Raw genomic sequence first — 24104 nt, forward strand, 5'->3', positions numbered from 1 at the left:
GTGAGGGTCTGTACTGCCTAGAGTACGCCCGTGCCCCAGGGAGCATGACATTAAATAGAAGGTAAAAAAACAAAACAAACAAACAAACAAAAAAACAGCGTGATAGGTCCAGAGAGAGACCACGGAAGAAAGGAAAAAGCTTTTTGTCCTGCTTTTTGAACAAGCAATCGAGCATCTTATGTGGCCGGCCCTGCGTGCACTAAGCACCGCCCCAGGTACTGTGTAGGGTGCAAAGGGGGTGTTCTCTTTCTGCTGACTGCCTGCTCTCCCCCACTCCCGTGCCCAACCACTCACTCATCCCCTCCTTCACCAGCCGTCTGTGGAGTCGGGGGATCTGCTGGGTGCTGGGCGACCCCTGGGGATCCACGTTAGGACACTGACTGACCCCGAGCTGCTGGGTCACCCCCGGGCGTGCAGCCAAAGCGATTCTTCTCTGTCCCTTTGCAAAGAATCCAACCAGGCGCTAGTTTCAGGGAAGTCAGACTCGTCTATAAATTGTGGAGAGTAGAAAACAGGAGTTCAAGAAGTTTTCTACGGCCAAACTGCTGGCATCATCAGGCAATTCTCTGAATTTGACTTTTCGCTTCCCAAGATGAGGATTCAATTCTCTTTTGACCATATCCTCCAAGAACACCCTTTCCTGTGGGTTTAGAAAACTTCCTACCAGGATTGCTGAGACCCCACTGACACCAGTTCTCTTTCACAGAATCTAGATCAGAAACATCAAGGGGCACCTTCCTTAAGCATCCACTGACCCTCCGCCGGGCCGACAGCACTCTGTGACTGGGGCCAGTGCCAAACTGTTTCAGATTTCCCAGGGACACTGTGACTTATAATATTTCTATAAAATGCATGATAGCCCAGCTGAAATAAAAGTCCTTTTTTTTTTTTTTTTACCTTTCAAATGAATTTCAGAAAGGGATCAACACATTCTAGTGAAAAATGAAGACTCCTCTAAGCACCAACATGACAAATGCCCAGATGCACTGCTTAGATTTCTGACCAGGTATTTTGATGGTTTAATACTCGGCTTTCTGACATGGTACCCAAATTTCTAGAAAAGGTACTTGGATAACCAGCTGGTACTTGGATTCTTGATGTGGTATTTGTAGTTCTGATGCAGTATTAAGATTTCCGATGTGGTCCTTGAATATCGGAGAGGTATTTGGACTTCTGACTTCATATACAAACTCCGTGCTGGGGTCCTAGGTGCTGGGTGTGGGGCACGAGCTAGTCCAGATGGCGGCACACCCCGTCCATCTGAAGGCACAGGGCTGAGCTGCCAAGGGATGGAAGCAGCGAGGCAGGGAGTGACCCTGAAACAGGAGCTCCACAGCTCTGGTCGCCAGGACGACCCCCGGCGCTATTTTCCATTAAGGTTATGGAGCAGAAGAGGTACGTGAGCCCAGCTGGGTGGACAGAGGCCACTTGGAGTAAACAGGCGGACAGGGAGAAAGCCTGACTGAGCGGATACTGATTATGTTACTAGGCTCTCTGGGAGGCAGACGGACCACGTGGCTTTCCAAGTGGAATGGATTTGTAGCAACATAAAAAAAAAAAAAAATGTTTAAAACAGCCACACAACGTTCAAAAACATTTTTATAGAAAGGAGGGCTTAGGGATGTTTCATGAGGTCTGACGTCCTCTAACCGAGAGCGCCCCTGTCACGGGATGACCTCATCACTGCTATTTCCTAAGAGCCCGGGGGAGGCGAAATGCCTTCTCTGCGTCATAGCGCCACGTCCCCTTGTCTCAAACACGCTGAGCACAACGTTGCCCAGATTACAGCAAAAATAATTTTTTAAAGGAAACGGGTCTTAATTCTCAGCAGGAGGAAAACGCACAGCCATGGGTTGTGAATCACTCATTAAAAATTAAATAAATCCACCCACAACAGGAAACAGCACAACAGAATGTCGGTGTTGACTTCACGTTGGAAGGAAGCCAGAAACAGGACTTGGAAACAGTGATGGCTCGGAGTGTGATCTCGCTCACACTGGGTGCATTCAGGACCCTAACTTCATCTCCGTGGCCGGCACTTTCCAGCCTGTCTTTTGCCGATTACTCGCAGGAGAGGGAAGCATCATGGCATTGGGGGTTTCCATGGTTTCCGACAAGATCGAGCAATCCGCCCTCCCAGTGAATCACTTCTCCAGGTAACGCAGAGCATCACTCAGCCCCCAGAACCATTTGCCAGAATGGATCTCAGAACAGTGCGGAGAAAGTACCTTTGTGTTACTATCTAATGCTTCTGCTGAGGTTTTAAAATCGAAGCCCAAGGATTCCCAGTTTTTACTTCGTGCATGTTAGCAACATCACGGAAAGAAGATTGCTTTTCAAAAATGTTTTCCGCATTCATAAAACCCTCCTTTCTATGTTCCTTGTTCTTTTGGAGGCAGGAGGAGCAAACACAAACAAGAGTGGAGGGAAGAGAAAGCAGTGAAGGACAGCTGCTTTCTTTTCCAAGCGAAGATTATAAAACATTTACATCGTGAGGTGCAGACTTCATCCCGGCAGGGAAAGTGATGGGTGTATCTGGCCCAGGCTCAGCTGATTCACAGCATGGCTAATTTAGGGGGATTTCTGTATTAACTCAAAATCCAGACAGGCATCACCGGAGAACATCAACTCTATGTCTGCAAGGGGCCTTTAAAAAATTCTCATCGAGCCCTTTATTTTTGAGACAAAGAATGTCTGACTCAGGGCACGAAGGGACATGTCTAAGTCATTCAGCTTTCTGGAGCTACACTCTATGTGTGTCCAATTCTTTCCTAGGCTCCCATGCGAAATACACAAGTACAATTGCTACAGAAAGGACTCAAACGCAGGCCCTCCAGGCGATATTTCCTGAAGTCAGAACTAGGACCCACCACTTCATTTTTCAAGACTTTGCACAATTATGAGCCCGCAGGGGACACCTGATAAACACCGGCAGAGAGAATAGACCAACCCCGCGCTGTGCTGAAAGGAAGCCTGGCAAGTGTGTGAAGAGAGATTAGAAAACTGGATTTGGTCAACAGATAACATGCGGAAACATTTGGAACTCTGGCCAAGATCAACTCAACTGATCATAAAGTTGTTCCAAAATATAATTATCTACCAGCAACCTGTTTGCAGAACCCATGGGATATGTCCTTTTTTATTACTGTCCTCTAATACTTGCATAACTGCAAAATGATAGTTTTCATCATGGAAAATGTTGTTTTCTTTTCGGCAGGTCGGCTTCCTCATTGTGGGTGGTGCTAATGAGAGCCGCCTGGCTTTTAGGTTTGAGAGGAACCTGTGCACAGCTCAGGGGCCCCTGGATGCTGCTAAGTCCCTTCCCGCTGTCCTCCCAACTCACTTCTCGCACCCCGTCTGGGTCTCTGTCTTCTCAGCGTCAAGGTGGAAGTGAGGATGCACACCCAGACTGCCTCCGGGAATCTCTGAGATGATGACCTTGAGCATGCTTTGTAAACTGTAAAGTGCTCTACACGCATGTGTGTGGGATTATAAATGCAATTTATGTTTTCAGCATAAGCCATTTAAGTTATCTGGCAAAACAGGAAATGGATCAAGTCCTGTTTTTGTGAATAATAATTTCCACCAACAGGACGTTTTGAGAAAATTCATTTCTCAGCAGCAGTGTGGTAACATGGTAGTTTTAAACATATTTTTATAGATAGCACTTGAACACAAAATCTCTATCATTTCTGATAGCAGACCAATCTTGCTCGGGTTATTTGAAATCACTTAAACACTATCAACATATTTTTTCAAAGTTGTTAGAATCCAATCAGCCCCCACCCTAAAATAACTCAAATCCAATTTTTTTTTTCACTTATGCTCATTTCCATTCAAAACAAGAAGAAAAGCTACTCAGAGACGTACTTTCGTTTAGCAATTCCACAGAGATCTTTTCTCTTCCAACATTTTAAATATTTTATACCAAACTTTGTATTATACTAAGCTGTTTTAAAAAGTCACCTGGAATGGGCAATTTTTGAACAGAAAGGATTTCTCCTCCTGTGGCTCACTGTCCTGATTCACATGGGGACATCCCCCAGTCGATAGGACTGCAGGTGGGGGCGAGTTCCCGCATCAAATGGGAATGGGTCCGCGTTCCTTCCAGTGGGCAGCAGACCTCATTCCTGATTCCAGGGCCCAGGGTGTCTGAAAAATCTCTCTGTAAGTCATACACCTAAAAGGATTTCTACATTTCTTGTCTTCCTCCCCCTCCCCCCACCGTGTGTGACTGATGCCCCTCGTCAGGCAGTGGGCATGGACGCCATCTGTTTCTACAACAGAAACTGCACACAGAATGTCAGTCCCCCCCTCGTGAACCTGAACCCAAGCTCCTGGAAGACCAGCTCACGGTCCTGCAGACCAGGTACTTCCCAGGTTCTCATCGCGTCACTTTTAACTGAAATGCCACTTCACAAAACGAGTTGATAAGGAAAGTGAAGAGGGTGGGTTTGATTATAAAAATAGGAAACATCCAACTTAAAATGAGTGGGATTTTGATGTGTCATCCAGTCAACAATAACTGGGGATTGTTTTCCTAAAAGGTGGACCTCACCTTGGATTCCTGGCAGTCAGACAACCCTCCGGCCCCCAGGCAGCCGGCTCCTGTCACCATCCCCCGTACACCACTTGGCCAGGCTGCAGTGGATTAAAACAGTTTCCTGAAGCATAAATCCCAGATTTCCTGCACAGGGCTGGACAAAGTTAACTGAGGTGCTTGCCAAATGTTCACTTAATGACTGCTTCCTTGAACCGAATTTTTAAATGCCTTAGGAATTATATGACAAACAACCACGACCTAAATCCAAAGCGACGAGAAAGATTCCCCTCCCAGCTTCCCTTTACCTCTTGTCCTACTGGGACGACGCCGGGAAGCCATTGTGGCCTGCAAGAATCCATGTTTTCTTGTCAGCTGGAAAAGGATTTCTCGAAGAATTCCAGCTCTGAACCGGGTCTGCAGGAGCTCAGGGGCCAGCCAGGAGTTTATATAGAAAAGCTGTGTTCCTATTTCCTCTCAGTGGAAACTCTGACAGCCTAGTATCCATGGCTTTACTATATGACAAACGATTACCTAGTATAGTCTTTGAGGAGGTACTTCTTGGAAGAATGTTGAAACTTTCCTGGGGGGGAAAATGGAAGTGGAAATAAATGACGGATTAATCCGTTTGTCACCAGCAGGTCCAAGGGCCTTCGTCCAACCTACTGTCATCTTCCAATGTCAGTTACGGGAGAATAACTCCTTCACTGTTGGGAGAAACACATTTTGCTCGGATGGGAAACCCAGAGGATCCACTGATGCTAATAAAAACCCAAGAACAGGGCAAAGGCAGGAAATAGGAATCAAATATTTGAGAAAGTTTTCAGGTCTTCTGTGCTCTGCACATCATCCGTGAGGCTTCTCGTTTTCTTTCTGCAGATGCAGAAACCCGCACAAGAACACCCTCTTCCACCTGCAAAAATGCATCCCCAGCTGAGGCAGGTTACAAGTGGTTCGCTCTGCCTTGGCAAACATTTAAAAACCTTCAGATTCTTTTTCTCTTTTCATGCCATGGTGGCCACTGGAATCAATACCAAGGAAGAGAAATGACTTAGAAAAGAAAAATCGCACGTATTGAAACTGATAGAGGAGGAAGGATGGATCGTTAAAGAGGAGACAGCTAGTGACAGAATATTCGAAGTTAATTTTAAAATTAAATTCACTGTTAACATCAGCACTTTAATTTCGTTGCCTTTTATTCCTTTGGTATTTCCATGAGCCAAAGTGAAATAGTCAAGTTACGGTATCATTTAATTTTACTTACTGGTGGATACCCTTTGGTATAACAATATAAGACCGCAAAGAGCCTGGAAAAGATATTTAAACCTTAATTACGTGTCTTGCATAAATTCTTAATTCTGACATTCCATTGCATTATTTAAATACTATGCAACTGAGACCCGCAGAGTCACAAGCGTTCGCTAGTTGAGGGAACTTTGGTCATGTTTGATGGTTGGTATGAATTATAGTATTACTTCCCAAGTCTGTATTTACATATTACAAAAAGGAGAAACAACAGAAAACCATGGGAATGGTGGTTGGTCATGCTAAAAAGCCCCCACTTAATCCAGTTAAACGGGAAAGTCAACTCTCTTTTTAAATTCAAATATGAACATAGAATGGCGTGTTTTTTTAAGATTTTATTTATTTATTTATTTAAGAGAGAGAGAGAGTGGGGGGAGGGGCAGAGGGGGAGGGAGAGGAAGAGAGAATCCTGAGCAGACTCCACGCAGAGCCCAACAAAGGGCTTGATCTCATGACTCATGAGATCATGACCTGAGCCAAGAGTCAGACGTCCAACTGAATGAGCCACCCAGGTGCCCCTGGAGTGCCTTTTTTTAAAATGAAGAATCAGATTATTGCTAGAGAAGAGAACTCCTTTGGATCTCCATTACAGCAATGGCACATACATCGTTACCCCGTTGAACGGCTTCTTTAAACAAAACAACTGCCAGAATTTTGTGACGATGTAAATTACAACAATCTTACTAACTGCTAACTTGGGGTGAGCTCACTTCCACATCACAGCGATCCCAGGCAGGGACTGCCAGCTGAGAGCAGCGGGGCCTCCCACACGTTCCCGTGTTCACCCAGCAGGCATCTGCTGGGCTCCTGCTCTGCGGCCCACCCACCACCTGTGGACGGACAGTGGCTTGGGACAGTCGCCAACCTCAGGGTGCTTACTCTCCCCTGCCCTGCCCAAAGTGAACTATTAATTTCATTCTAACGGACTCAAAAGCAAGTTTCTAACCCCACAAATTAGAAATAAATTCCTTTCTCTTCATTGAAATCTTGAAGCTTTTGGAACAAGACTCAAATGTTTAGCAATAAAATTGCCGCAGGCTAAAAGATCAATCTGATGTTCTACCCCTTCATCCCAGCAGCAGATTCCAAACAAAGGCATCAAATAAGGTAGCCACCAAAAGGGGGGTCATGCCTGGAACAGCCTTTCCTCACATGGAAGAGAAAATTCCTGAAATAAGAAGCACTTTTTACCTAAGAACTCACAGCTTCCTAAAGCAACCTTTACTTTCCTATTAAAAGGGAGGTGAACGATGGAACCAGGTTGAGCGGCATGGCCAGGCTGCGAGCCAACTTGCTGAGAGGACAGGAAACCCTAGAACAGGCAAATGGCAAGACTGGGTGGAGGGGCCAGTGCTGAGCGGACAGCCAAGGAAGGCAAAGGGCAGATGCTTTTAACAAATCATAATCTGGATCCTGTATCTGGGAAGGAGATGAGTCTGTGGGGCACGACCCTCCAATGTTTCATTCCAGCAAGGTAGGGAGCCACTGCTCTTGGTAAGTAGCATGTTTAATACCCATTCAAACCAATATGGATGAGTCAACACCTCTTGCTTAGGATTCTGAGGCAATAAGGGATTGCAGACTTCTTGTACTTAAGTCTCTAACCAGTAATACTATTCCAGTAATATTCCTTCTCTTGGAACCCGCTGTTGACATCCACATTTGCTCAAGTAGATCATGCCATTCAAAATCGCTAACATCTGATAACGACGTGATAGAGAACAGGGACAACACAATTAGCTTAGTAGATGGCAAACGGAGCCTTTCCCATTCTCTCTCTTGATAAATCGCTGACTGTATTTGCATTCCTTTGAGATAGGGAGCAACAGCCCATACAACCCAAATGCATTTGATCACACCAGGAAGACTATAAGCATTTATGCCCAGATGAAATCGTGCCACGAGAGCAACAGAGGGGGCTGGCCAAAGCAAAACAGGCGACACACTGACCTTAAAATAATTCAGGACATAGTCAAAGTATTTCAAACAAGGTGATGCACATAAGAAACACAACTTCCTGGACACCTACATCCTGGTACACTCACGAAAGGTGAGCACATAACACCATGCACACGGGCGCCACTCACCCATTGCAACCACTTCCAAAGCTCTTAGATTTTCCTTCCTTGATTTCTTTAGGGAACTTAACACCAGTAACCTGATTCAGTAAAACACAAAAAGGTGATGTGTACCCTACAGGACATCAAGGCCATGGAATGGTGCCTAGATCTCAAAAGGCATAAAATTATGTGATGATGACACGGTTGTTTTTGTTTTTGTTTTTGTTTTAACCCAAAGCGCAATCCAGAAAAGCTCCCTTTCATCAGGTTTTCCCCCCAGCAGATCAATTTAAGAGGCAACTACCATCAATGCAATTATGGGCCTCTGTGTTTCCCAACAGTCGTCCCATGTGTGCAGTGAGGTAAAGCAAGGCCCTTTTAAAAGTACGGACAAATCCGTGAAAGGAGAGCATGTGGAAACTGTGTTCTCAACAATCCAGTTCAGGAGACTGAACCACTGAGCCGGATTTTAAACACGCGCACACACACAAAATGATGTAACAAAAAGTGTGATACAACCCTGTTCAAGCAAGTTCAGGCATAAAATTCTAATATAACACACTGACCATACTGGTCTTCTTTCTCTAGAGATAATGTTTCTCTAACAAGTAAATCCAACACACTTTTTTAATTGTTATTAGTTAACTACAGGAAAAAAAAAATCTTTAAAAAAATTCTGTACTCACCAAGGGAAAGCGAAGGTTATCGTCTGAAAAAGAAAGGGGAAAAAGAAAGGGTTAGTTTTCTGGTTACAAGGTGGTAGCTGCTCATTCCAGCCCCTTCTTTCTCTACAACACTAGATGAACGTTCTCATTTTTGCTCGGTTGTTGGGGTCTTCTTGAGGCCTTTTTATCTTCATGATGATAACTTCTGATGTCAGTGATGGGGGGAGCGTGGGAGCTGACCGAGATCAGAAGCGTGTGGTGTCTAGCCCCCAGGCCTGGACGCCCCTCAGTCCCTCTTCCTAGACACCACCTCTTAAAACCCACATGGGTTGGCCCCTCACCCCGGTTTTCCAGCTTACTCATTATCCAGCCTGCTCATTCCCCAACAATTTAGCTTCTATGCCCTTTTCGTGTTTAACATCTCATTAAGATATAATTTACATACCATGAAGTCCACCTGTGTACAATTCAGGGGTTTTTAGCATAACCATAGAGTTTTACAACCATCACCATAACCTAAATTTAGAGCGTTTCATCATCCCAACAGAAACCCCATGCCCATGATTTCATTAACTTCCCAGCCCATCCTCTCCCCATCCCCTGTCCTCCGGCAACCACAAATCTACATTCTGTCCATGGATTGGCCTATTCTGGACATTTCACAAAAGTGAGATCCTACAATATGTGGCCTTCTGTGACTTGCTTGCTTTTACTTAGTATTTTTTGAGGTTCATCCACGTTGTCACAGGTACCAGTTTTTCATTCCCTTCTGTGGATGAATACTATGCCGTTTTCCATATGCCATACACCATGCTCTGTCTATCTATGCTTCAGCTAGTAGACATGACCCTCTGGTTCTTGTTCAAGTGGCGAGTAGGACAGCATTAAACTGGAGACGACGCTAAGTTGTCACTGTGCATCCACACGGCTAGATGTTTCGATCGCCACTGTCTTTAAATAGCTAATGCAGTATGTGGTGTTTTCTACCAAAACAGAATACCTCCCATCTTAGTCATGGCCAGGCTAGATATTTTAAACCAAAGACAATACTCCGCAGCACACAATTATAGCAAGTTGAGGCACTCACTAAAAAGCTGACCTGTGAAATCGGTCTGGAGCCAAAGAAGCAGAAGAAATGGTTCTTCTAATATTAGGGAATTTTAAATCTACTTGGGCAAATCTACAGCTAACGTTATCTCTAGTGGTGGAAGAGTGAATGCTTGCCCACTAATACTCGGAACAAGGCAAGGATGTCCACTCTCACCACTCATATTTAACATTGTACTGGAAGCCTGGTCAATGTAATAAGGCAAGAAAAAGAAATAAAAGACCCAGAAATTGGAAAGAAAAAAATAAGACTTCTGCTTTCTCAGATGGCATGATTATCTACATAGAAAATTCAAAAGAATCCACAAAAAATCAACTAGGGATCAGTCTGTTGGGTAAGAAATAAAGTCACAGAGTTCCCAGAGTGCAGCAGAGCCCAGTGTAACACAAAGCAAATGGCAAGAAGGTGAGGGAGGTATTGATGGTTGGACAAGAGGTGAGATCATTGGAGGTAAGGGGAACTGCTTTTTGTAAGAATAACTTACTGCAAGAGTCCACTCCTTCCAATCCCCTCAAAGAACCTGGGGAAAGCACTGGGAAGAGTTACGTGTTTGCCTGGGGCCAAGCATGGGGAGAAGCCAGGAGTAGAAGCTGCCCTTAATATTTCAGGATTGGTAGAAATGTTCAAAACTATCTTCCAAACCAATGTTGAATCATTTTAATGTAAAACGAAACCCAATGAGATGCAGAAGTATATCAGAGGCAGAAGCAAAACTGCAGGCTTGAGTCAAACCAAACTAAAAACCACACAGGAAAAACCCACTAGAGTGTAGAACCAGGTGGGCACTCTGTCAATTTTTGGTTAAACAAATGAATAAGCAGAATACACTAAGTACCAACCAAACGCAAATAGTAATTCTGAATTAAACTTTGAACGCATGTTGTTTTCTTTTGTAAACTAAGCAAGAACACAGGGAACCGTGGCTGTAGAGAGAGATCTCATACTGTACGAGTCTGGGCTCACACGTGTTAGCATGAAACCACAGCTGTCAATTTCTCAAAGTACAGAATTAGAACAAAAACCAAGCAACCAGAATACACTCGGAAGTCAACCTTCATCTCAGGAACACTTTCTGTAGCCTCAGGCCCTGAAGCAGACTGCTACTTGAATATTGAGCACAATGTCTGAAAACGTGAAATAAGCACATTTAAAATTGGGGGTGGGGGAGGTCCTTTCCCACGGACAGATCTGCTCGTGTCAGGGGGGGCCGTCACCCGGCACAGCAGCATTCCACAACTGGAAAGGTTCCTGGTCTCACCAGGAATGGCCCCATCCTCCAAACGAGGGAAAGAGAGAAGCTGTTGGGTTTGGGATCCTGTCCAGTGCTGCTTACCATGTCTCTCCCCAGCCCACAGCCAGTCCTGTGGAATAGGCAAGATGAGTCCCATTTTAAAGAAGTGAACACTGAGGCCCGGGGAGCCCCTTGACTTTGCAGTGTCACACAGAGCAAGGAGGCAGGGCAGCAGCGATGCTAACCCAAGGTTGCTGAGACCACTCTGGGCTGGGCTGCACAAGCAAATCCAGCTTACCCTGTAGTTTACTTTTGTTTGCTTGTTTGTTTGTTTTTCTTCTTGGGTCTCCATCCCCGCAGTGAAGCTGTAATTCCTTCAAGGCAGGGACAGTCAGCCTTTTCTTTACATTCCTAGTATCTACCAGTGGCCGCCAGCGGGAAGACCCATGAAAGGCATGCCGTTGAGGACAACACTGACATTAGCAACTCCCTAAAATCTCTTCTCACCCCAGGGAAAGCTTCACTGTGGTCTGTGTGCCAGAAAGACCTGGAAAGGCTCAGACTGGCCACACACTTCCGGGGGAGGGGGGGGTTGGGGGTGGGGAGAAGTGGGTCTGTGGGAGTGGTCTGGCCGGACCGTGGAAGTGCGGAGCTCTGTCCCTGGGGCATCCAGATGTGGCCGCTCTGCTTCCAAGGGGCAGAGGCAGCGAGGATGCTTTCCAAGCTAGACCCTGGGAAAGAGGTGGTGTGAGGACATGGAACAGGGGAAATCCACCGAGAAGGCGGGGAGCCGGGCAGGCGAGGTCAGGCGGGCGGGCAGTCCTGCAGGAAGTGGCCCCAGGCTACAGGGCTCCCAAACGATCGCTCACAAGATATGGAAAGACCACGTGATGTTACTGTGCATCCATACCTCACAAAGAAGAAAATAAAGCTACAACATTTACAATCAATCCATCAGGACTGCTTCATTTAAGGAAGAAATTAAAATTATTCTGACTTGTCAAGCTCTGAGATGGACAGAACCGGGTTATCTTTCCAAACTCAGACAAAAGTAAACTGTTTTTTTACACACACCCTTGGCCCAGAGCATCCTAAACATTCAAGTGGGCAGAACGTGCGCTGCCAAGGAGGGTATCTGCAAGCTATTCTTTTAAATGGGCAGCAGCATTTGAAAAATTGGCGGATGCACATTTTCGTTTTATTTAAAAATGCTCACATATATATTTCCACATGTATAGTGTATCTAAAATGTGAACTTTGATGAAAGATTAAAATTTTATAAAGCAAGGGCACACAAATGAAAAATCAAAATCATGCAATCAAACACCATGAATCTGGGCTTGCCGCGGTCTTATCGGGCGGGCAGACCCGGAGAGGAGCTCCTTCACCCTGGCTGCCTTCCCTCGGATCCCCCATCAACTGTCAGAACAGATCCCCCTCAGGCACAGGGTCTCTCAAGCACACTGAGGAGGACAATTAATTTAGATAGGTTGCCCAAATTGCAGAAAACCACTACAAAGGAGAGAACAAGAGACCGCATCACCTACGCCGCCCGCGGTGGAAAAGCAAGAGGCCCCAGCCACGGAGCACGGCCCCCTCAGCATTCTGTCAAGGAACAAGTTCACTCTGCCTCCACGCGGTAATTCACACGGGCGGGTGGGGGACCCTGCACAATGCTTCTGAATCATCTGGGCTTCAGATTCTCACGGATATCATACGCTGCCAAGTCTCACAGTTTCCTTGTTTACCTTCCAGGCATCCGCAAAGCTGTTAATTTCTGTATTTCCTAATGTATGAAAGGCTGAAAGGGGCTGCTGATCTCACTGGGGGCGGGAAAACTCCCCGAATGATGAGTCTGGGAGAACCATATTCTGGTGACCCCACCGCAAGCCACCTTGAAAAGGCAGGGGCAGGGGTCCTGGAAAACCATGTTGCTAAGGCTGGAGGAAAGATCTGCTTTCTCAACCCATTTTGTCAATCTATGACCAACAAGCTGGACTTCTAAATATCTGGCAAATTTTAAAAATTATTCATGGACAGCTGCTTAGCAAAGACCCACGCACATCCCTGCCTGCTTCTTGAGAGTATTTCTGAAGCACAGTCCCCAGCCTCCAAAGTGCACAAAATGGCACTCCCTAATAACCCCACAGTTGGGGGGGGGCCCTTTTTGGATTAGGAAATTCTGCAAATTAGCAGGCCAAGGACTCTATTATATTTGCATACGTCCACATCCATCTCTGCCATTATCATTGGCATGGAATTTGAGAAGGATTTTGATTCTCTGTGTTCCCTTCTGAGGTACAGGATGCTCTCCCAGCCCCAGAGAGAAGGGTGGCCTCTCCTATGCTGGCCTCCCAAGGGCCAGATGTTCAGGTTTAGAACAAGCACGTGCCCCTCCCTCTGCCCAGAGCCAATGTAAACCTGGCTGTGAAAGGTAAAGGTAAGACCTTGTCCTTCTGCCTCCCTCCTCACCTGCCCCCTTCCTTACCTTCCCCCCTCCTCACCTGTCCCCTCCTCACCTGCCTCCTCCCCCCCCCGGCACTTGGCACGAACACTTCTTAGATAGTGACAGTCAGTCACTGTCATGTTTTAAAAAGTCATTGCCCCGTGAGTAGCTTCTCTGTGGGGGTTCTTGTGCTCAAGGGCAGGGACAGTATGAAAACATCCTTGGAGAAAGCATGCACAATAAGGATAGGTAGTCCATGCCAGACATCCCATTAAGTGCACATAGGGATCGCTGAATTCTCTCAATACTCCCAGAAAGAGTTCGGTTTAGACCTGCTTTGCAGATGGGAAGACTGAGGCCCAGAGAGATTAAGTAACTTGCCACTGGGCATCCCTCCACCAGGCATTGCACTGGGACTCCAGGGCCTGGGCATAGGTTTCTTTACCTCCTGGAGCTCCCCGGGAACGGAACTGGCTGCACTAAGTACTTAAAGACAAAAGGGCCCTCTTCCTGGACTGTGGACTTGACATGGGCTGTGGGGTTTGTGCGTGTCCCCAGGTCAACCTATAGCTGTGTGGCCCCTCTGGGGCTCTGAGCAGGGCCAGACGCCCACAGCACACTCAGCTCAGTCTGGGCCCTGAAGGCAAGAGGAAGGTGCTCGCCCTCGAACCCTCCCTCCCCTCACCACCTAGCCATCTGGCACTGGGTGGGAGCTTGAGCGTCCTTGTGTATGCATGTGTCCATGAGCCTCTTTCTCTCTAATTGCGTGGAGCTGGGCTTAGAGCCCTGGGGCTGGGCGGGGGGGCTAGATTCTGAGCACTGGAGCAGAAGTAAGGAGATAGGACTCCCCAGATGCACTGTTCCCACATGCCCTCCCCTCCCTCTGCCAGCCCGCCTAGGAGGAACCCGAAGGACCAAAGCGGGCCTGGTCCCACCGAGACACAGCCTCTGGGACCTCTGCTCTCTCTGGATGTTCACTCTCACCTGCGTCTAGAAGCCAGTCCTGATGCCAGGGATCCAGCTTCCCTCTTGGGGCACTACCCAGGGCTCCCGACTCCCCAGATGTGGGAGGTGCGGATTTCACATTTTCCCTCAAAAACCTTCATGAGGGGAAAAAAGTAGCTATTGTTGGAAATGTACTGAACTATTAAACACACAGAATCCCTGCTGCATAAATGATGGTTCTCTATTCTGCAATCACGTACAAATGAAAATTTCTCGTAGATCGGTAAAACCCAGGAGCCCTTGGCTTGTCGGCAGGTGCTGTTTCTTCAATCATGCCCCCTCCCTGGAGGTCTGCCACTTCATAATGGGGTCATCTGTGAGCCCCCCCTCCCTCGCCCCTGATTTTAGTCACACACCCGTGACCAAGCCTGACTTACTTCACCATGCTCTTCTCACAAACCAGGGTCCCACTCTGAACCTTGGCACCAGAGATCTCTTGCTTCCTGGCTGCTGGCTCCCGTCCCCCCATCCCATCCCATTCGACTGTAGTAAACCGACTCATGCTCAGCCATGTTCCAGACAAAGCTGACCAATTCCCTTGCCCGCCCTTGTGGACCCCAGGGTCCTTGCCTGTAGAATGGGCTCCGCACCCGGGGAAACCCAGGACCCTCGCCGTCGGGTCAGGACTTGCTGCCCAGAAACAGCAAACATCAGCCTCTTTCTCCAGTCTGCAGAAAAATGAAATCGGTAGATTAATTCAATCACTTTCCTTTTTTTCCACTACTGTTTGCTTGCTGGCAAGTAGTATCTGGAATAAAAGGACTGAAATATAAATTAACCATTAATGGGCAAATGGGGACCAGCCAACGCTGGTTGCTTTCTCAGCCTGTTTTTGTGGACTCACGTGCTTAGAGATATAATTTGTCAGTGCACACACAAGGCCATGTCTTTCCTAGCAAAAGTGGAAAGAAATGTCCCACGTGCTTAGAAGACTGGCTCAGGGGAGGCGTCCACATCCCTTTGCTGAGTGGGTGAATGAATTTCATGGTATTCTGAAGGAGAACCAAAGAATACCGTGCTTATAAACCTGCTACTGCGCAAGCATGTGTAAAGACCATTCTCATCTTCCAGGGGATGCTCTAAGTCGAGTTACACTAAGGTTGATGCCAGGGGCCAGGTGTAACATGGGCCGGGAGAGTCGGAAGGGGTCCCAGCGGCCACCCCTGAACACACCTAGATGTCTCCACCAGCTGGATAAGGCAGGGACGAAGATGAGACTGAGAACCAGCTCAGAGAGGGAGTGAGATCTCATCTGAGAATGGCCTCACCTACATGCCCCATGCTTCTTTGATCTCCTTTGCCAGAGCCTTGATCACATCTTACCTGACACTGTCTCTCCTACCTCAGGCAGGGTACAACGGGGTCAGTAGGGGAGCATCCCTTCACAGCAAGGCCTGTTTCCCTCCTTCCACTGCACTCACTGTGAAAGGTACTTAGGACGGGCTCACTGGGTACGTGAGCCAAAGGTAACCGAACACTGAATCTGATACAAAAGATGGTTTTCTTGGTCTAAGGTTCAGTGAACTTCAAAGAAAATGATTTATCTCTAATATCCAGATAGTAAACTGATGTTTGTAGGTGTTAATTTTGAGAATGCCAATTCGGAAGGCCCCTGCCTTTCCCCAAGTGGCCCTAGGCCTGTGATCAGCCCACTAACCATGTAGGGGAAGGGTGTGATTGATCATCCTTACACTCAGCTGTAAACAGCATCACGCTGCGGAGGCCCAGGGCAAAGTACCGTGTCTCAAGACAGCGTAATGCATGAGCCATGGCATTAAATAACTATTTAGGAGGATCATTATTCCCTGGGACCCAGAATGAAAGACAACTTATAATGTGCTCCTTAATTTAAAATTATCTATTGTTGCTGTTAATTAAAATGCTAGCTGCTACCAATCCCATACAAATGGCAAAGGGACAAGTAAAATGTGCCACTATTAATAAATGCAGTTTCATTATCCTATAACTGTTGTTGACGAATAAAGGAAACAGCATTTTTTTCCTGATCAGATTGACATGGATAAGAAGAGAAGAATGTGTTGGTAAACAACCCTCTGGACTGCTTCACAGAGCTCTGAAGTTCCCAGGGAAGACCCTAGGGCGGAGAAGAGGCAGCAAGCCACCCACACAGAGTTCACTGACACCCTCCTTCTCAGGGGTCCCCTTCCCACTTCTAAGACCAAGCCCCCCTTTGAGCAGCCCATTGAAAGCCACAGTGTGCTTCCTCTCAATGGTGCCCAGAGCAGGAACTTTCTAGAGGCGCCTCACACACACGGAACTGTTTCTACCATCCTCCAGACACACCATGGTCTTCCTGTTGGTTTCTTTCCTGATGCTGCTCCCTGACCCAGAAAGCTTTCCATCTCACCCAAAATAGCCAGGTGCTTCTCATGTCCAGCCCCATCCTGGATCCCTGGTCCGAGCTCTCCAGACTACCTTGAGTTTGTCTCTCTTGGACAAAGCTCTCGTCCACAGCTCCCTCCATCTGCCTGTGAATCCTTCCCAACCACACCTTCACAGCAACATAATCTAGGAGGACAGTGGATTAAGACTAAATTGGCCACCTCTCCACTGCCCTGAGATGCAGGCAGGCACAATCCACCATATTTTACCAATGACAAAGCAAGGTGCAGACACTTACCCCAAAGATACATAATCTGTAGCTAGTTTGGTGCTTTCTGATCGGAAATCCTGTCATCTCTAACTGGAACTTCTTATATAAACAGTTCTGTGCACCTATTAGCAACTCAGAAAATACTAGTTGGGTGAGTGAAGAAATGCACCAAACCAACGGTTACCATTCACTGAGTATCTATTATGGGCTCATGCTGTGCCAAGTGCTAAAGATCTAGAGATAAAAAAATTAAAAAAAAAAAAATACATGGATGGGAGCTCGAGGTCTTTGCCCTAAAGGAATTCCAAAAGACAGGCTTGTTTTTTTTAGAGCAGCTTTATTCTTTTATTATTATTGTTATTATTATTATTATGTTAATCACCATACATTACATCATTAGTTTTTGATGTAGCGTTCCATGATTCATTGTTTGTGTATAACACCCAGTGCTCCATGCAGTACGTGCCCTCCTTAATACCCATCACCAGGCTCACCCATCCCCCCACCCCCCTCCCCTCTAGAACCCTCAGTTTGTTTCTCAGAGTCCATCGTCTCTCATGGTTTGTCTCCAAAGACAGGCTTATAATCAGATTGTTGAAATGCAGGGGTGCACACTATCATCACAGTCAGGTGGGGGCTTTGAAAGGTAGAAGCAGTGGCATCTAACCTATGTCTTGTCAAAGTCAGGGCATCTTTCTTAAGATTCCTAGGCAAACAACAGAAACAAAGGCAGGGAAGCCAGAGAGTATATAGAACTTTCTAAAAATGGCAAATAATTTGAATCCCAGCTTTGACCTTGGAACAAGTCACTTCACATTTTTGAATCTTAGCCCCCTCACCTGGGAAATAGGAATAATAATCCTGATTGTGCTGGGTTAATAAATGTGGTAATCCACATAAGGGACCCAGTGCTGACCTCCATATACACAAGATATCCAATAAATCACAGGTATGGATTTGGAATGTGAGGTGGGCTAGGCTTGGGATGCTGCAAAGGTATGGATTTGGAATGTGAGGTGGGCTAGGCTTGGGATGCTGCAAAATCTGGATTTGGGCTGAAGCTGCAAGGGAGCTGCGAAGGCTGCAAACCTAGACATCCCTTTCTGCTCCCTACAAGGAAGGCCCTTGTGGTGGCTGCAGAGGGGAGAAAGGCCAGGAGCGACAGAGCATGGGCAGTGGATCCACAAGCAATATGGAGGCCATTCTGTGGTCCAGGTGAGGGGTGGGGAGGGAGGGGCACCTGAGGGCAGTGGCAGGAGGGATGGAGCTGGAGGGTAGGCGGCTATTTAAAGATCAAGGGGGCCAAGCCCAACAGCCTCATGGAATGTAGGGGGAGGAAGAAATCAAGGGAGACCTTGGGCCTGACTTGGGGGCCTGGGCAAAAGGTGGGCCACTCCTCGAGATGGGGTCCCAGTCTCAGAGTTCCCTAGAAGTGAGTTGTATGGGCACCTCTCACAGACACCGAGGATTTCTCTGAGAGACTCAAAAAATATATTAGCACCATAAGAAAGGGAGAAAACCACTCTGAAAACAGCACAATTCTTTTCCAGGAATCTGGTATCCAGAGCACAAAAGTTTGTTAGCTATTCCTAAGAGAGACTTTGAAAACTAGTAAACCAGGTAAGTGAAAGATCTGCTCATCAACCAGTTATTTTGCCCCCCCCCCCCCGCAAAAAATGCAAACGCTCAGATATTTTGGTTTAATAAGTTCCCCCAACCTAATTGTCTGGTCTGACCCATTAAACTAGGTCATTACTAAGAATCCAGGTAAGGTGCCTGTGCACAGAGAAGAGGCTGGCTTTAAAACAATGTTAGGTGGCAGAGGATACCTTGTAGGATCTTAAAGGGAAAAACTAAGTATCTTTATTTAACGTCAGCTTCATAATGAAAGGTGAGCTTTCACTCTTTCACATACGTCACTGAGCTATGAACAAAACTGTCTCCAGGCTTGGTATACTCTGCTGAGGACAAGCACCTATTTTCCCCCCCCGTCGCCCCTGAAAAAGTTCTGTGAACTTGTAATGAATCCCTCCTCCACACGAAAGAACACTGCAGCATTCACTTGAAAACAAAAACAGCATTATAACACAAATATGCGGCACCCCATTCTGGAACAATATACTGCCATAGAAGTGTAATGTTGGACTGGCATTCTGTTTTGTCTACCTATAAAGGTCAGCCCTCCCCTTCCACTGGAAGGCACTGCACTCATCCTCTCAGGAAAAAGTATTTTTTTTTTCCCTACAGCTCAAGGCATCATCTTAAAATGTATGGGTTTGAGTTGCTTCAACAAACAATCTGTGTAGTCCCAGGCATTCGGGTAAATGTGGAGATGAGAGAGGCTGGGGGTAGAGGCAGACTACAAACTCGGAAGGGCCCCCAGGGGCCCCCATCTGCTGCGTGCATGGCTGGCGATCTGTCCTGTAACCTACGTCCTCAGGAGAGAGGAAGACCCAGCGTGTGTGCTCCCCAGGCCAGAGCCCTGCACACTGCCACAGCGGAAGGGTGGGTGACCTTCAAGCCGGGTGACCTTGGGCAGGTCCCAGATCTTCTCTGCACTTCGGTGACCTCCACACATGAGGTCATGGCCAGCTTCAGATGATGATCCAAGGACACAGCATTATATGACGAAGCTTGTAAACCATGGAAGTGAGAGAGTGAGGTCCAGAGAAGGGGCAGCTCTGTTGGGACAGAAAGTCCAGTGCGTGCCCCCTGGGGGTGGCAGAGGGCTGGGGCCACAGGCACAGCAGTCAGAATGGTACTGATGATCTCTCAGGCACAACATCGGACACTCGATATACAGGAGTCACCAACTAGTCCTCACAAGGACCTCGAAGCAAGTTGCAGGAAGTCACATGGTCAGTAAGAGGCAGAACCTGAAACAAAATCCAGCTGGAGGCACGCCCTCCATCCCTGGGCAATAATGCCCCAGCCTTTGGAAAACCCCATGCTCTTGGTGCCCGGGCCAGAAGTCACTTCCCGGGAGACAGGCTGCATGCGGAGGAGCAGTCCCCAGGGCCACCGTGGAGGAAGTGGTCATGACCCAGCGACCAGAGGAAGGACACTTGTAGTGAAGCTCCCTCCTCGTCAAGAAGCATCACCTCCTTAAAAAGCCAACAGTTTATCTGGTGTGTCCTGGCTGAGGACATGGAGATACTATCTTCCGCCTAGCCCTAAACTCAGATCTAAGGTTCATGAACAAATGCAAAGAGTTTGGCTCATTGAAAACAGGGCTTGGTTTCTGAAGAGGTAAAAGCTCTGGGAGTTGAATGTGGAAAAACTGGATGGAGCTCAATGTCTGAACGTGGCAGGAGCCTAAGCGAGCACTGATGGAAACCCCTGTGGTCCGGCCGTCCCCGCAGGAGCCCTGACCAGCCTTCCTGAGCCACGCACCCTCCTGGCATACATCTCCAGCCAGTGGAGAGCTGGAGTCTCACTCCAGAGCCGCCGCAACGCTAACAAGCATCCCTCTGCTTAAACTAACCTGGAAATCATGGGCTCTCGAGGGTTCCCCCAAGAACCACCTTGCATTCACCGCAGGACTCGATGGGAACCTCCCTACCTCGGTGCTCACTCTATCAGAGGATTGACAACAGCAAAGCCAGGGCTTCCAGGCACGGGCTCTCCTGCCCCATGGCCACGCCAAGCGTCACACACCAGGCAGGCATCCTGTCTCCAAACTGATGCCACAGAGAGCTGGGAATGACCTCCCCACTTTACACAGGAGGAAACAGAAGCTCCAAGAACATAGGTGACATCCCTGAATTTCATTTGAAACCTTGCCCCCAACCCAAGTCTGTTATTGTCAGACCTGAGCTCCAATTGTTCCCTGATCCCTTGTCCTGGGCCGGACCGCCTGCGCCCACCAGGGTCCTTCTGTGCCGCAGACTCCAGTGGGGTGTGAACGTCTGCACACACCCCAGTGGTGTGGCGAGTGCCACGTCAGCACGCCTGGGGAATGAAGCTCACGACTCATGTCGGACTGGTATTCTCTGTAACATTCCAGTTCTGCGTGCCATGCTGGCCAGCCCTCTGCATGTGACAAAGGACACAGAGAACTTTGCTGCCGTGTGTTGGACAGCGAGCCCTCCATGGTTCTGTCGCAGATATGGGACAGGATAATGACTTCGGTTGCTTTTGCTACATCAATTAATTTTAATGCCATAGAAGCCTATCTATCCCACCACCAGCCCCAGATAAATTTCACCTGGAGGGATAGTTTATTTTTAAAATGACTAATTATTTGAAATATTCATTATTAAAATGAAATGGCCTTTCTCCAATAAATGATTCCTAGAATAGGAATGTCATCCACCTAAAATCTTCAACAACGAAGAGAAACTATCAGGTTAACTCATTCATGAAAGCAGCCATAACGAAAACTTCGGCATCCACTAGTAAACTTAGCCCACTGTAGGATTAATGAAAGAATAGTTAGAATAACCAATCTTCAGAGTTTAGAATAAATAAAGAGTCGGTGGGAGGCTCATAGGTATCATTCCATCTGTGGCTATGACATGTCATCGGGTGACCAGCAGATATTGATATATTTATGGAATGTCTACTACTTTGATGCATTTGATTAGGTGCTTTGGGCAACACAACAAAGTAAAACAGATGAGTTATGAATGACAGGGGAAGTTCCCCCTCCCCCAGGGAATGAGGCACAAGAGACCAGCTGTCTTAAAGGCTGGAAATCTGGCCCTGGGTGGTTAGGGATCAGGAGGAGGGTTTGCTCTGATTCCAAGGAATTCTGCAAATGCAGACTTTTCATATGACAGGGCCCCTCACTGCCCTTCCACTCTAAGGACCAGCTCTGAGATCCAGGATGCTCTTGGTGCCACATAGCAGCTCAGTCCCTGAAGGCCTGTGGAGGACAGGCTCCCCAAGAACCCCTGTGTGAAATGGACTCCTACCGTTCACAGCTCCCTGGACTTTACCTCTCCCGGTCCGGAATCTGTGTGTGGTGGATTCCCAGGCCACTGAGGGCTGGGGAAACACCTAGGTTTCACACTATTCTCTATGTGTGTGTGCATGTGTGTGTGTTTTAAGTTCTTCTGTGAAAAAGCAGATAACTCAACTGAAATGTTTTGAACATTCAGGTTGAAGTTACAAAGTAATCCAGATTCTGAAGTCTCCAGGCAGGTGAAGAGAAGAGATATCCGCGCCTCCGTAACTCTAGCAACCCTGCAAAGCTCCTGGCTCTGGGTCCGATGCCCATAGGCCCTTAGAACACAACCCCACACTCATGAACCAGCACATTTTCACAAAGCACTCCTGAAGTGTTCAACAGATTACTCAGTTTTTGACTAACCAGTTTACACTCACTATGATCCTACAGACATGTAATTTTATAGCAGAAAAGCCCCCCAGTCTGATCCTCTCCTTTATAGACGCTGATGCCAAGAGTGCACACAACCCTTGCAAAGCATGTCACCTCCTTCATCCTCACAGACATGCAAAGCTGCCAGAGGCATCAAGCACCAAGTACGGGAAGGACTCCCTCCCATCACCCTAGACGTTATGCCCTTTAGTTTTATGTAATTATTATAAGATGTCCAGTAAAAGAGACAGTGAAAGAAATGCAGAAACAGAACTCACTGAATTTAACGGCAACCCATTAGCTCTCCATACTTAATTTATAGCCTCGGACTAGTATTTTTTAATTAAGGGATTAATACATGCTATGGAGATAAAAAGGTGATTTCTCCATCTTCTGGTAGAAAAAAAAATCATTGCAAACCCTACCAACTGAATTACTCAGGCTCTCAAAATAAAATTGTCTTAGAATCTAGCACCAGGAAAGTGTTTATATTTCCTGAAAAACTGGGAACATTCTTTTAATTGGACTAGAACAATAAAAGCCACCGTGTTTTCATTTTTGCCTTGTCAGCCAGGAAGCTGAGGACTGAATTTAAGGCACAACTGCAATCACATCTTATCTCCAGGGAAAGGGCGCTGGCATTGGTCAAATGCTTACTTGTGCAAGGGGCTGCCAAAAAATAGTTTTAACTGAATGCTTGCACCTGCCCAGTTCTTACTATTTCAAGTTCACAGATAGAACACTGGCATTGACACAGAAGAAGTCTGGAGCTCAGTCATTCAGCTAGCACATGGTGAAGGCGGCATCCAGACCCAAACCCCCCTGCATTATAGGGACCATCCCAACACAGAGCAACCTCCCTTCTCCAAATTTCCCCAAGCCCTTCTTGGGGATAAAGAGCATAGATTACCAAGACATAACAATGGCTGGAAATGGTGGGAGCTTCCAGGCCCTAGGCACTGGCTGAGGACTCCCAGGACGTTAGAGGCAGGACTCGTGGATGGGCAAGCACGTGGGCAGACCCCAGGGCTGGAAGGGGATGGTCTGCTGAAACAGCTGTGCCTTCCCATCACATCCCCTCTGGCGGCTGCCAGGTAACATGACTTTGGAATGCTACCTCCCCTCCAACCTGACCACAGCTTCCCCTTATTGTCCTGACTTGTTTGCTCAAGCCCACGGTGCAGAGGGCTTCAGCATACAGAAAACCTCCCAACACAGAAGCCAAATACTCTGTTGATCTTAGTTATGGCAAAGTTTACATGGTTGCTTTGCATAGTGGTGATGCCTTCCAGAGCACGCACAGTATGTGGTGAAGACGGTCTTTCAGGACTGGCTATTAAGACAAGTCTGTGACCCATATAGGGACACCCAGGCTCCCATAAGAGCATACTGGGATGCACTCAAAGTCAAGGCATTGAGATTTTCATTGAAAATCACAGCTCCTTGTACATCACCGGTATTCAAGAAACCTTAGAAAAACAGACTTTACACACTCTATGAGTCCATTTACTTAAAGTTCAAAAGCAGATAAATTGAATGTATGGTGTTAGAAGTGGGGAGAGTGGTCACCCCTGCAAGGGACTGGGAGAGAGCACCAGCAGGCTGGCGTGAGGGCCTGGCCGGTCAGGCTGCATTCCTTCATCTGGGTGCTGGTGACAGGCTGGCTCACTTTGGGAAAATCGAAGGTCTATGCATTTAAAACTTACGTGTACTTTCTGAAAGTATGTGTTAACTTGCTCTACTATTTTGGATCGTTGCTGGAATTGTTTTTTATTCTATATAAAGAAACAAATGAACAAATTTGTCT

General features: G+C 47.1%; 1 protein-coding gene across 2 annotated transcripts in view; it reads right to left on the reverse strand.

The window, feature by feature from the left end:
- Positions 1-24104, reverse strand: part of PTPRE (protein tyrosine phosphatase receptor type E) — a 150483-nt gene that overhangs the window by 82232 nt on the left and 44147 nt on the right. For both annotated transcript variants that reach the window (XM_078076965.1, XM_036101944.2), the window contains exon 2: positions 8592-8614. The gene's annotated coding sequence lies outside the window, so the exon portion shown is untranslated. The remainder of the gene's footprint in view (positions 1-8591; positions 8615-24104) is intronic.

The sequence above is a fragment of the Halichoerus grypus genome, chromosome 7 (genome assembly GCF_964656455.1).
Source record: "Halichoerus grypus chromosome 7, mHalGry1.hap1.1, whole genome shotgun sequence".
Taxonomy (NCBI): domain Eukaryota; kingdom Metazoa; phylum Chordata; class Mammalia; order Carnivora; family Phocidae; genus Halichoerus; species Halichoerus grypus.